General features: G+C 43.7%; 1 pseudogene; it reads right to left on the reverse strand.

Moving 5' to 3' along the window:
- Positions 1-220: 220 nt before the first annotated feature.
- The window catches only part of LOC126070317 (proteasome subunit beta type-5-like), a 36,948-nt pseudogene continuing 23,412 nt past the window's right edge, over positions 221-13,756 (reverse strand).

Raw genomic sequence — 13,756 nt, forward strand, 5'->3', positions numbered from 1 at the left:
TCACTATGAATCAGGATAGGCTTGACGGCAATGGGTTTGGTTTTTTTCTAGTGTAATGTTAACAGCAAAGAAAGTAAAACAAATATGTAGTTTCTTCAGCATGAGCTGAAAAAAAAAGATGAATACAATTAGGGACCCTTCCACTATATAATGGGGTGCTATGCTCTTATTACCAATGACAGTTACCCAAAGAAATGCAAACACCCACATCCACCCTCCTTCAGGGAGTAGATCCACTATACTTGTCACGTAGATCAGTTACATTGTCACTGGAGACTTGGATCCAGCCATTCTCCTAGACATGGTAGAGGTTGACCACAGCTCCTGAGTAGGCATCTCTGTAAGTGGCTTGGTAAATGGCTTCACTGGGTAGATCATGGGCTTGTTACATTTTCAAGTCATAGGAGTAGCCCCTACCCGTGACTCCATAGGCATAGACAGAGCCACAGCCTACAGAGAAGATGGCTCCTGAGATCTGGTTTCCTTCGCTACCTGTATAGTAGAGGCCAGGGCCTCTCTTATCCCAGTCATAGATCATGGTGCCCATGGACAGCCCCATGCCTTCATACTGATATACCATGTTGGCGAGCAGCTTGGATGCAGCTGCTACCGAGGTGTGTTCCTTGTTGCGAAGTTCATAAATTGACATTGCCTAGCCAACAGCCTCTTCCAGAAGCTACAATGTGCTGTGCCTCCAGCCATGCTGCCCAGCAAGTAGGGGTTGATCTCGATCACCTTCTTCACAGTCTGGGCAGCATTGTAGGCACCCGCCATGGCCCGGGAGTACAATGATGATTCCATGGTGAAACCTGAAGGCCAGGGTGGTGGTTCCATGAAGCATGTCAATTCCCGGCTCCTCTGAGATACCCCATTTGGGCCAACCAGACTCAGTCCATCACTAGAACCCCTGAGACCCAGGTCCAGCAGCTCCAGGAACCCTGGAGTCCGAAAAACCTGCGGTGGTTCACCGGTAGTGACCTCAGCAGCACGCCGGCCAGCACAGATCTAGTGGGTTTTTGTGTTTGTGTTTGTTTTGTTTTTTAAACCTGTATTTACAATGCCTTAATTGGCTTAAACCTGTCACCTGCTCGACCCTGTAGTTCTGGTAAAGCCCTGTCTGAGGCACCTACTCTAAGAGTGAGAGAGGAATCTACCGCTCAGAAAGAAATCAGGGTGCCGTTTCTAAAAGACGGGGCAATTGTTGCTGATTAAACTCTCTCCCCCAATAAAATATCCACTATGGACTGTATAAGAAACCACTCTTCTGTTCTCCAATGATAACCGCGGTTACCTCCAGGTGCCGGGATTACATTTTTGGAGATTTTTAATGTGCGCGCTCTTTGATGACCCCCTCAGTCTCTGCGTTGAGCTTGCACAGTTTCACTAATTGGAAAGCAAATTTACGTTTTTAAAAACCATGTTATATCCTTCGCTTTTATGTTCTTAGGAAAACCAGCAACACCTTTAAGAAGCATTTCTAAGCTGGAGGCAGGCCCAGACACCACAGCCGCGTGGAGCAGGCCTGCAGGACGTGTCATCGTGGACTGTTGGGTGGCCGGGGTTGGAAGCTCCTCCTGCAAGTGGAGTCACGAGGAAGAGCTGGCTCAGAGACTCCCGGAGTTCCCCCTGATCAACGAACCGACAGAACCGTGCCAGAGGAGGAAGTAGGCTCTTAAAGAGGAGCATCTGGAGGAAGTTGACACTTGAAGGCCAAGGGGAAAGGAAGAAAGTTGAGACTCGGGGCTTTTCAAGTCTGAGGCAGAAGCCGGAGCTAGGCAGAGGTACATTCAGCCCAGGGCCCTGGGCCATCCCTCTGAGGTCTGCGTGACCCAGGACTATTCAGTCAAAGCTACCAAAGACTAAACAAATCTCAGGCAGCCAAGACCCCGCCTGACACTTCCGCAATTCCAAATTGAAGATGTTTATCCTCTTGGGTTTGGGCTTATCCTCTCTTGAAAGCTTCAGAGTAAACTCTGATGTCAGGGGACTTCAGGATTTGCTTTCGTTTATAGGGAGCAATGCAGTTTACCAGAGCGCCTGATGTGCCTAGACACTTCCGCTTTTGAAATTCTTCTTTCAAATGACATTAGCCCGGTTGTGAGCATGTCAACGGTGGGGTTGGAAATGCCAGGCTCAAGTTCCAGTGGGTGGATGTCAGCTCTCTCCCTACACTATTGTTGCCCGACTCCAGGGGGCGCCACTCACCCTGCTTTCTGTGTGAGTGGTGCCCCTCGTCCAGCTCCAAGGGACCCAGTCCACATAGAATGCATTGATGCACTCTAGGGTTGTGTGACATTTTAGCCCCCCTTTTTCTCCTATAGAAAAGCTTGAATGCCTCCTTATAAGAAAGGAATCCCTCTCAGAAATCTCCCAGCTGGCTTTCTCTCACATCTCATTGACAAGAATTGGGCCTTTTGCCCATTGCTGAATCTGTCATTGGCAAGCAGAATGGAGTTCCCATTATTGATTTAGCTCATCAAGATCCACACACCGAGGGCCATAGTGGGATCCATCCCCTTCACCCCTCCTCCACCTTCCAAGCACCATACCCATTGCTGTGGAGTCGATTCCAACTCATAGTGACCCTATAGGACAGAGTAGAACTGCCCCATAGAGTTTCTAAGGAGTGTCTGGTGGATTCGAACTTCCAACCTTTTGGGTAGTAGCCGTAGCTCTAACCACTATGCCACTAGGGCTTCCCCCTCCAAGCACACAACTACCCAATTTTGGGAAGGGAACAAATCAGTGTTGGTTAGGTTCCCAACAGCATCTGCCACACTTTGCTTTTAATTACCAGGGTTTCCCAATAGATGGGCGTCCAGGATCAGCTGAAGCACCCAATTAAAGTCGGGAGCCTTTAATCAGCTCTTAGGAACTGAGGCCCCACAACCGTAAGGGGAGTGGACACAGCATTTGTCAGAGAGTTCACAGCAGCCACTGCGATCCTACAAAGCTGGGATTCCTACACAGCCAGAGTTCCTACAAAGCCAAAGGCCTCTGCCAGGGGCTCCTCAGTGTGGTCTGGGTCCCAACAAACGTCACAGGCTGCTTCAGTGGCCAGGCAGACGTGAAGCTCTGTGCGAATGTGGGGGAAATTCAGAAAGGGCTCAGGCTTTAGAATCCCACGGGCCTGTGCGTGAATCCTGGCTTTGCTATTGACCAGCTGGGTGACCTTAGAAATCTTTAACTTCTCTAGGCTTCCGTTTAAAAATGGAGGTAATGATAGCTACTTTCTAAGATTGTTGTCAAAGATTTGTCAAAATCAGATAAATAAAGTCTCTAGCACATAACAGGTACACGCGCAATCGGCGATGCTAAAACGTTGGTGTTCTTAAGAGATCACCCGAGATGCTCGAAGGCACTGGGTTGCACTGGGTACTACCTGACGTGCAGATTCCTGGGCCTCACACCCCCAGAGATTCTGACTCCTTGAGTCTGAGCCCAGGAGTCTGCATTTTTAACAGGCACCCCAGGTGATTGTGATGTAAATGGGTCACTGGCCCCCCACTGGGGAACACTGAGAGCATTGCTGCTGCTACTGCTAAGAGAAATCGGAGCATGACAAATCTCATGCAACAAGAAAACTTCCCTTAATTTTTATTATTTATAATAGGTCCATGCCATTAAAAAAAGTTAAATCTGCAGTTTTTGAGGGATGCCATGGGCCTGTTGGTAAATTCTGAATAATTCCAGTGGTATTTTCCTTGCACAAATCCACTAAGCATGCAGTCCTCAAGGCGGAAGACCTTCCCCAGGGAATGAAGGCAGTCACCTCTGCGTTTGCAGCCAAAATAACACTCTTACTAAAATTACCTCCGAGTCACATTTTGAGTAGTCAACTACCCTCCAACCTCAGGCCTGGATTAGTGCTGACTGTGCCCCTCCTGTCCATCCAGTTGACTTCCTACCCAAGTAAAGGTAAGAAGCCCAGAAGGGCAGAGGTTAGTATCTCTCCACACACACACCCCTGTCCCTGCTCCTACCCAGCAACCCTGACTCTGATGGTCTCAGAAACACATGACACTGTTTATTTCCATCTCCAGCCTCTTGGCAGCCAGCAATGACAGCTTTGCTAGCCCTGAAATCTCTGCTACTGCCAGTTGATGCAAAATTGAAAGAGAAAACCTTTTGCAGAATCTACGACACGGAACAAAAGAGCAGGGAAGAGAAAAGAATTTCCAGGCAGCAACTGAGAGCTGAGGAGGAGACTTAAGTCTAGAGCAAAGGATGCGAAAGGGGAGAAGGTGTGTTGGGAAGTAAGTTATTATGGGTTGGGAGAGGTTTGAGAAAAAAAAGGGCTAGAGACAAAGCCGCGTTTGACTCTGTTATGAACAGTGTTGGGCTCACACTGCTTGGCTAAGAAAGAAATGTGGTCCAGATGAGCGCAATCAGCTTTTCTCTTCCAAAAGAGCAACCAAGGGCAGAAAGTGGAACGGGAGGGCCTTCGGTTACAGCCCAGTGGTCCCCAAGCCCGGCTGGTTGTCAGAAGCTCCTGGAAGGCTGTTAAAGTCCTGACTCCCAGGTTCCACCTTGACACCCTTCCCCAGCGATTTGGAAGATCAGGCACGTTTGGGAACAACTTGTTTAGTGATTCCCTGGGGTTCCTGGCTGGTGGCCTTTTGGGGTAGTGTAGTTTTTTCAGAGTAGATAATGCATTTTTCCACAGTTTGCTAGTCACACTTGTAAAGCCCTCCCTTAGTTCCTCAAGCCAGGGCCATTCTAAGATCTCCATAGACTGAATTTCGGGGTCTCCGCATCACAGCAAACATACTGAAATGACCCGCAACTACTTTAAATAGACTTTTTATTGTAAAAATGTTTGGGAAAGATTTTTATTATATGACTTCGAAAAAAATTGTTTTTTTTATTTTGCTATAAAACCAGTTGTCGTTGAGTCAATTTTGCTGTAGGTAACATTTAATTTAGGATCAGCAATCATTTCTTGAAGGTCATCTAGATACTGAGGAGTTTTTGCAAAGTTGAAAAAAAAAAAAAAAATGAATCCACAAATCATTTTCTCATGTAATAAAAACCAAACACTAAATGTAACAATTTAAGGAGTGGACCAAAACTTACGCTTTTCTGACATTTTGTTAAATTCTTATTAATTTTGATTTTGAAGGCTTATTTGTACATTTGGGTTTAATTACGTTTTTTCGGTCTCCGGAATTTTGGGGGCCTCTGCAAGTCCACCACCTGCCTGTCAGTTTGTCATGCTGTGGTAGCTTGCATGTTGCTATAATGCTGGAAGTTATGCCACTGGTATTTCAAATACCCTGGTGGATAGGTTTCAGCAGCACTTCCAGGCTAAGACAGACAAGGAAGAAAGGCCTGATGATCTTCTGAAAATTAGCTAATGAAAACCCCATAGATCACAGCAGAATATTGTCCTATATAGTACTGGAAGGTACTTAAAATACACAGCGGCTGCAACAATGAACTCAAGCATACCAACAATTGTGAAGATGGAGTAGGACCCGGCAACGTTTTGTTCTGTAGTACATGGGGTCACCATGAGTCACACTGACTCGATAGCAAATAATAACACTACACAAATCCTACACACTGTGCTAGTAGTATCTAATGGATCAAACAGCCCTGCCCACAAAAACTTTATGAGGTAATATTAGTTTAAACCAAACCAAACCCATTGCCGTTGAGTTGATTCCAACTTATAGTGACCCTATAGGACAGAGTAGAACTGCCCCATAGAGTTTCCAGGGTGGTGAATTCAAACTGCTGACCTTTTGGTTAGCAGCTGAAGCACTTAACCACTATATTACCAGGGTTTCTAATATTAGCTTAGAGATGAAATAAATTGCCCGCCATTTAAGTGATTTCTCTACAATCATGTAGCTATTAAGAGGCAGAGCCAGGACAGAAACTAATTCTCCTAATTTTCAATGCTGTACTCTTTCTGCTAGGAAAAATGAATGGACCGATGGCTTTCTGAGCAAACTCACCTCCATCGATATCTATTATCCCATGTACCACACAAGGTTCATTGGAGTTGGTTTTAGAGCCCAAACGCCTATGCAAAAATCTTGAAAATCAAGAGGCATCAAAGACCCAGTGTAATAAAAATTATAACAGATGAGCTCAGCAGTCACTGGCCAAGTGATTTTAGCCAAATACCTACTGGTTCATTATATTTTCAAAGCAAGTCATACCTTGTTCAAAATAGGAATTGATTTAGTTGGATTTGCACCTGAAGGGTTGCACAGCTGGATGTTTGTTAGAAACAGAAAAGTTATCATCTAACCAAGACACCCAAGTAAAATAAGATTAAAACCAAAGGGAAACCCAGCTTGAAGGGCACAGTGTACATTTTTTAGATAGGGATAGAAATTTGGAAAGGAGCCCAGGTGGCGTGACGGTTAAGTGCTTGGATTCTAACCAACACCTGGCCATCTGCTACCATAAAGATTACAGCCTAGAAAACCCTTTGGGGAACAACCAGAACAGAATTAATGAGAATGTTCACCCATTGTGAAGAATGTTACCAATGTTACCGAACAACTTGTGTAGAAATTGCTGAATGAGAACCTAAACTGCTGTGTAAACCTTCACCCAGAACACAATAAACTACTATTAAAAAAAAAAGAAAAACCTCTGTGGGGCAGTTCTACTCTGTCACATTGGGTCACTATAAGTCGAAACTGACTTGGCGACAGCTAACAACAACAGGGAATTGGACGTAGGAATATGTACGGGAGGACAGCGTGAGAAGATAAAGGAGAGAAAGGTCAGATTCTCCTGAGGGGGTCAGGAGAAGCTTTGGAGTGAAGTGGCCACTGGTGAAGCTGAGTCTTCACGGGTGTGAGTTCTTTCCCAGGCAGGCAGGCAGAAGGGGACACCAGATGAGGGGGCAGCGTGAGTTCTGGACAGGCTGACCTGAGGTACCCGAGAGCCATCTCTGTGGAGATGTCCAGTAGGCGGGAGGTAGTATGACCATGACCACAGCTGGGACCCCCCTCCGTGGTCAAGGACTCTCGCTCTCTCTGTATCACAGAGAACCTCAGTGTGTGTAGGAGTTGAGGTTGATGGGACATGTTTATAAAATATATTCCACACACAGTAAGCAGAATTCTGTCTACTTTTGCAGCTGTCTGAGAACAAAGCCTCCAAACATCATTTCTCTGTCCTTTGTAAGGACCGAGCGAAAACTAATGTTTACCAAATTTTCCTCTCCGCCTCCAGCCTGTCCTTTCCCAGCCTCTCAGTTACAGAGGGAAAGGATCCAATGTCCTGGACGACTGACTGACTGTACACTAACTGCCATTTGTTTTTTCCTAACATTTTGTTAGGAAAAATGCCAAACATATGGAAAAGTTGAAAGAATTTTACATTGGACACCATAAACCCACCATCTAATGGAAAAGTTGAAAGAATTTTACATTGGACACCATAAACCCACCATCTAGATTCTACAAATACCATTTTACTGTACTTGATTTATCACACATTCATCCATTAATCCATCTTTTTGTTTTTTATGTATTTTGAAATAAATGAGCATTTTTTTCCTAGCCATTTGTCATGATATGTAAATCCTCAATCCTCATGAAAAGAACGTCAGGCATCATTAAGCAAATGTGGAGAAAGGTCAGTGGTGAGCCAAAGGACCCTGCACAGCTCTTGCCATAAGAGGGTGTTTGGTAAATATTTGTTGAGTGAATACAACTCCGTTAGTCCTATTCGATTGGCCTTGAAGGTAAACTTGAGCATGCCTTTTTTTGTTATTGTGGTACAATTTCTATAAGATAAAATTTACCGTTTTAATCACTTTATACAAAAACCAAAAACGAAACCCATTGCCGACACATAGCCATCCTATAGGACAGAGTAGAACTGCCCTGTAGGGTTTCCAAGGAGCACCTGGTGGATTTGAACTGCCACCTTTTTGGTTAGCAGCCGAGCTCTTAACCACTGCGCCACCAGGGCTCCTTAAGGTATACAATTTGGTGGCATTAATTACATTCACAGTGTTGTACAACCACTGTCTACTTCCAGAACCTTTTCCTCAGCCCAAAGGCGAACCCCATCTATTAAGCAATCACTTTCCATTCTCCCCTTCGCCCAGCTTCTGGCAACCACTAATCAACTTTCTGTCTCTAGGGATTTGCCTACTCTGAATATTTATATAAATGGAGTCATACAATATGTGGTCTTTTGTTTCTGGCTTCTTTCACTCAGCAAAATGTTGAGGTTCATCCACACTGTAGACTATATCAGTACATCCTTCCTTTATATGACCAAATAATATCCTATTGTATGGTTAGACCACACTTTGTTTACCCATTCATCAGTTGATGGACATTTGGGTTGTTTCCAATTTGGGGCTATTATGAATAATATGAATATTCATACACGTAGATATACATGAATAATATTACATGTATAATAATACACGTATATGAATATTTGTGTGTAGTTTTTGTATGGGTGTATGTCTTCAGCTCTCTTGGGCGTGATACATAGAAGTGAAATTAAGTCCTATAGAAACTCTGTGTTTAACATTTTGAGGAATTGTCAAACAGTTTTCAAAGTGGCTAAACCATTTTATAATCCCACCAACAGTGTATGAGGATTCCCATTTCTCCACATTCTTACCAGCACTTGTTATTGTCTGTTTTGATGATGTTAGCCATCCTAATAGGTGTGTGGTATTACATTCTGAGCTTTGATTTGCATTTCTCTAATGACCAATAAGGAAACCCTGGTGGCATAGTCGTTAAGTGCTACGGCTGCTAACCAAAAGGAATCTACCAGGCAGTCCCTGGAAACTCTGTGGGGCAGTTCTACTCTGTCCTATATAATCTCTATGAGTGGAATCCACTCAATGGCAACAGGTTTTTTTTTTTTTTCTTTTAATGACTAATAATGTTCAGTGTCTTTTCTTGTGTTCATTGGTCACTTGTATATCTTCTAAGAAGTGCTATTCAAATCTTTTGCCCATATTTTATTTGTTATTTATCTTTTTGTTGTTGTTGAGCTGCTCAGTTAGCGTAGTGGTTAACTAATGATTGGATAGAGATTTACTTAACTTCCTTGAATCAGAGTCTCCCAGACTTTGCCAAGGGGCCTATGTGTGTGTTGGGGTGCACCTTCAATTCTCGGGCAGGCAGTTTACAACTCAGCCTTAGCCTTCACTTCCTGCTTGCGCAGTACCTCAAGATCAGCCAAAGGTGAGATACTAGAACCTTCTTAGGTCTTCCCTGGGCACGCACACAATCCTGCAATGTGTGTGTGACCTTTCACATTCACATTCCCAGGAACATGCTGGAGCTTTTCAAAGTTCCCTGTTGACATCTCATTTCTCAGCTTTTCCTTTTAAATTTTTTTTGTCAGCCTCTTATTAGCCCTATCTGGTATCAGCACCTGTGATATTAAACAATTGCTGTTGGTTCTTTTCAACAAACACCCAATGATACAGCTGTTCACATAGAGTGAGCTCTGGGTCAGGTTGAATAAAGATAAGCCCTGAGAATGGAGCATTTCAGAGAGCTGCCAGAGAGGTCAAATCATGAGAACTGTCTGTAGATGGGAATTTTAGGATGCCCCAAGTTCTTTCTGGCCCCACCAGGACTACTAGACTGCCAGTTTTCACAGCTATTGCAGTCATTAGGCTGTTAGTTTTCAAGGCTACTGAAGAGATGAGAAGATGTTGTTGCACTGTGCCATTGAGTCGATTCTGACTCATAGTGACCCTACATGACAGAGTAGAACTGCCTGGTCTGCCCCACAGAGGGGATAGGAATTAAAAAAAAAGGACAAGTTAAAAATACCACAAAACTCACAGTTCTTACTGAGAGTCAGTTTTTTTTTTTTTTAAATAAATGCTCCTGGTATTGTTGCAAGCCTTTGGTTAATTTCTAGAGTTCTGAAAATACTGATTTTGACAATTTTTGGCAGAGGTCTTGTCATTTTTAGGAACGGAATTGTGGAGGTTCTTACTCTGGCATTCTGAAGTTCTTCTCTGAATTACCTATTTTAATCTCAGATAAATCTTTTTTCTTTTAAGTGCGAACTAAATGAGATACCGTATATAAAATAAATAATCTAATACCTGAAATATGGTCAGGGCTCAGTCATGGAAACCGTGGCTGTTCTTTTTGTGTTGTTGTCATTTTTCCTGGCTGGCCCCATGTGTTTGGGTACAGAGTGGGGACTAGACCACACGTCTTCTGACTCCCACTCAATGCTCGTGCATAAACCACCTACCTCTCCTACCTTCCCATGCATGACCTATGTACTTAAGAGGCCCTTAAAAAGAAAACCAAACCCACTGTCGTCGCATTGGTTCCAAATCATAGTGACCCTGTAGGGCATAGTAGAGCTGCCCCATACGGTTTCCAACGTCATAACTTTTACAGAAGCAAATTGCTGCATCTTTCCCCCACAGAGCAGCTGGTGGGTTTGAACCTCTTAAATATATCAGCACAATCTCCACGTATAGTCCCCAATATAATTTTTCAGACATGACTCATGGAATGTGCAGTAAAATATGTAATAAAATGTAATTCCAGTGATCATGTGCAGATTAACAGAGAGCAGAGTCTGCAGAAAGCACATTCGCCTTCTCTCGCATCCACCAGTCACTCAAATGCAATTACCACCCTGATTCCTCGCCCAGCCTTCCTGAGCCGTGGGACAGGCATCAACCTCCAGGCTGCATCTCCCCACTAATTAGGACCCATTGGTCTGGACTGCACTCCTCACCACCCCATTCCCTGGGTCCTCACTAGGGTCTTTATGGGGTCATAGTGACACTTTCCTGCTTCACTCTCCCTGCCCTGAGATCAACTGGACTTTGTCCTTCTTTATATCTTTAAGGAGGATGAGGGCCTCAAGCTCAGCAAAGGTGGAGTGGTGGATAGAGAATAAGATTTAGAGTCAAGCAAAGCTAAGTTCAAAGCTTTGTGATTTGGACAGGTTACGAACCTCTCTGAGCGTCTGCTCCCTCATCTACAAATTAAGGAGAGCATTACCTCCTTTGCCGGATTACTGTGAGGAGCAGAAATCATAAATGTCAAGTTCCTGCATACAGTAGGTGCCCAACTAAGGGCAGCAATGATTATAGCTGTAGCCATGCTACAGCACAGGCTGCGGCACTGTGGGGTAGAGAAGCTACATGTCTGGGCCTGGTTTTGTCAATTTTGCTTCAGAAACTTTTTCTTCTCCCTTATCCAAACCTAATAAACATCGCTGCAGGCACAGACCATTTCCTGTGTATTCACTGGCATGGTGGCTGCACCTTCTGGGATTTGTGAAGCTGAGAAAGGAGACTTGTTCCTTCACAGCCCGTTTGGTTTTAACTCAGGAAAGGTTGACTTGGAAAGTTTGACATTTCCATTCAGCCTGAGGTGGTTTTAGCCTTAAATTCCACTTTCCTGAGACAGGGAGGGGCAAACCACAGCAAGATCACATGCTTTTCTTCTGTCACGGGTCCAAGGGCAAGAATATGAAACGTTTACTTATAAGGGGGAAAGTGGGGAGAACAAGCAAACAGCAAAGCATGTCGTGGTTAGAGACCTATCCTGGGGGTGTGCTTGCATGGCGGGAGGGGTGCTCAGAGAGACTTCTTAAACCACGATCTGCTCCAGACTCAGCACTTCCTCCAGGTACTGCCTTCATCCAAAATTGCCCTTTTTTCCTTCTCCAACTATGCGTGTGAAAGCATAGAAACAAAAGCATAGAAACTATGCGTGTGAAAGCATAGGAAGAAAAAATGCCTTTAGAGACTAATTTTCAGTCTTGCTGCTTAAACATGTGACATAAGTACTTGGAGGTTCTTTATCAAAACTCACTGCCCTGGAATTTTGGCTCTCCTCTAAGGATGAGCACAAAAAGACAGCTCTGGAATCCAAAACAGAGTCAGTGAAAAATGCACAGAATATTGAGATTAATAAATGGCATCCTGCCAGTAGAGCTCCAAGATTCCCATGTACTAGAAGTCACTTTTTAATTTATATTTAATTTTCAATTTTTACATAATTCCTCTGTGAAACCCTGAAACATGGGAGGAGCATTTGCCTAAAGGTTGAACTGCTCTAAGATCGAGTGCGCATATAACACGTTGTTTCTCTTTAAAAAAAAAAAAAAACATTAAAGATGCGAACTTACAAACCTGGTAGGTTGTGATAGTTGTGTAGCCTACAGGTTGCTGGTTATAAAGCAGTGAATAAGGAACATCCCTGAGCTTCTATGGCCAGGCGGGACGCTTACTAGCGTCCTTAAATATTAAGTGTCAAGGGGCCATGTTTCTGCCCAGTGGGGTCATCTGTTTTCAGGAAGTTACTCTTCCTGGCAAATGGAAACAACAAAAGAACCCCCCATCCTAAACCAGGGCAAGACGGAGTGAGGAGGCCCTGGCAGTAAGAAAGGGTGGGCATATAATCCGTGGCAGACATTTCTGCAGAATTTTTTGAAGGCAGCCGAAGACTCCTTGGCAATTAAATGAAGGAAGACTGTTATTTGAAATATAAACTCTTGAGAAAGTAGATTCTCCAAGACACAGAATAAGAACGAGCCTACAGGAAAGTAATGTCCCAGCACAGAGTAGCACGGGGCAAGAACAGGAGAGGGTCACAAGGACTTGGGCAAAATGTGAGCTTGTGCACACGCTAGTGCACACACACACATGCATTCACAAAGGACATTTTACTGAACAAAACAGTCTATTCTCTTAGCCATACTTGACGAAACAATGCCTTAGAGTAATTACAAAAAAAAAAAAACCGATTACCTTAGATTCGATTCCGACTGATAGTGACCCTATAGGACAGAGTAGAATTACCCCGTAGGGCTCCCAAGGCTGTAATCTTTACAGAAACAGGCTGCTGCACGTTTCTACTGAGGAGCAGCTGGTGGGTTTGAACCACTGCCTTTTAGTTAGCAACCCAGTGCTTAACCGCCATGACGCCAAGACTCCTTCTTACAGCAATAGTTCCAATTTTTTTTAAGACGCAGTACAAGAATGGAGACTCAACAAGACAGAGTAGAATTTGATGACCAGGAATACAGCCCGTGCTGAGTCAGAATAGACTGTACGGCAGCAGGTTTGGTTTGGTTTGGTTGGGAGGAATTGATTGTGGCTCCATCTCCATTCCGATCAGCTAGCAATAAGAGCAAGAGTAAACATGTAATAAAAACTTATCCTCTCATTGATTCCAGCAATAATTGTATTAAATACTCCTTTAAGGCAAATTTCAATATGGCCTCAAACTTATGCGTATCTCCAAGTGACAGGCACCTTTATACTGGTATTAAGTGGCATCGACATTTGCTGTCAAGGGTTGTTTACTTACTGAGTTTGGTTAAATATAAAGTTGGATCATCCTGAATTTGAAAACCAAGCAATGAAATTATTAATCTCAAATAAATCCCACACTAATGGAAAATAGGAATTCTCTTCATTGGTATTAATGAAGTAAAACAAATAATATTATGAATAACAGCTAACGTTTATTATGCCCTAGTATGTACTAGGCGCAGTGTTCATTGACAGGTGTTGCCATATTTAATCCTTACCAGAGCTCTTTGAGAAGAATGCTGTTATTATCTCCATTTCTAATCAGGAAATGGAGTCTCGGGGAGTAAGTAACTTGCTCGTGGTCACACCGTTGGTAAGAGACAGAGTTGGGATTTGAACCCAAGCAATCTAGAGCCAGCACTCTTAAACATACAGAACCAAACAAGAATTTTGATCTTCCTACTGTTAAAGTTAACTTTTTTTATTTTAACAAGACAACGT

The sequence above is a fragment of the Elephas maximus genome, chromosome 1, assembly GCF_024166365.1.
Source record: "Elephas maximus indicus isolate mEleMax1 chromosome 1, mEleMax1 primary haplotype, whole genome shotgun sequence".
Lineage (NCBI taxonomy): Eukaryota > Metazoa > Chordata > Mammalia > Proboscidea > Elephantidae > Elephas > Elephas maximus.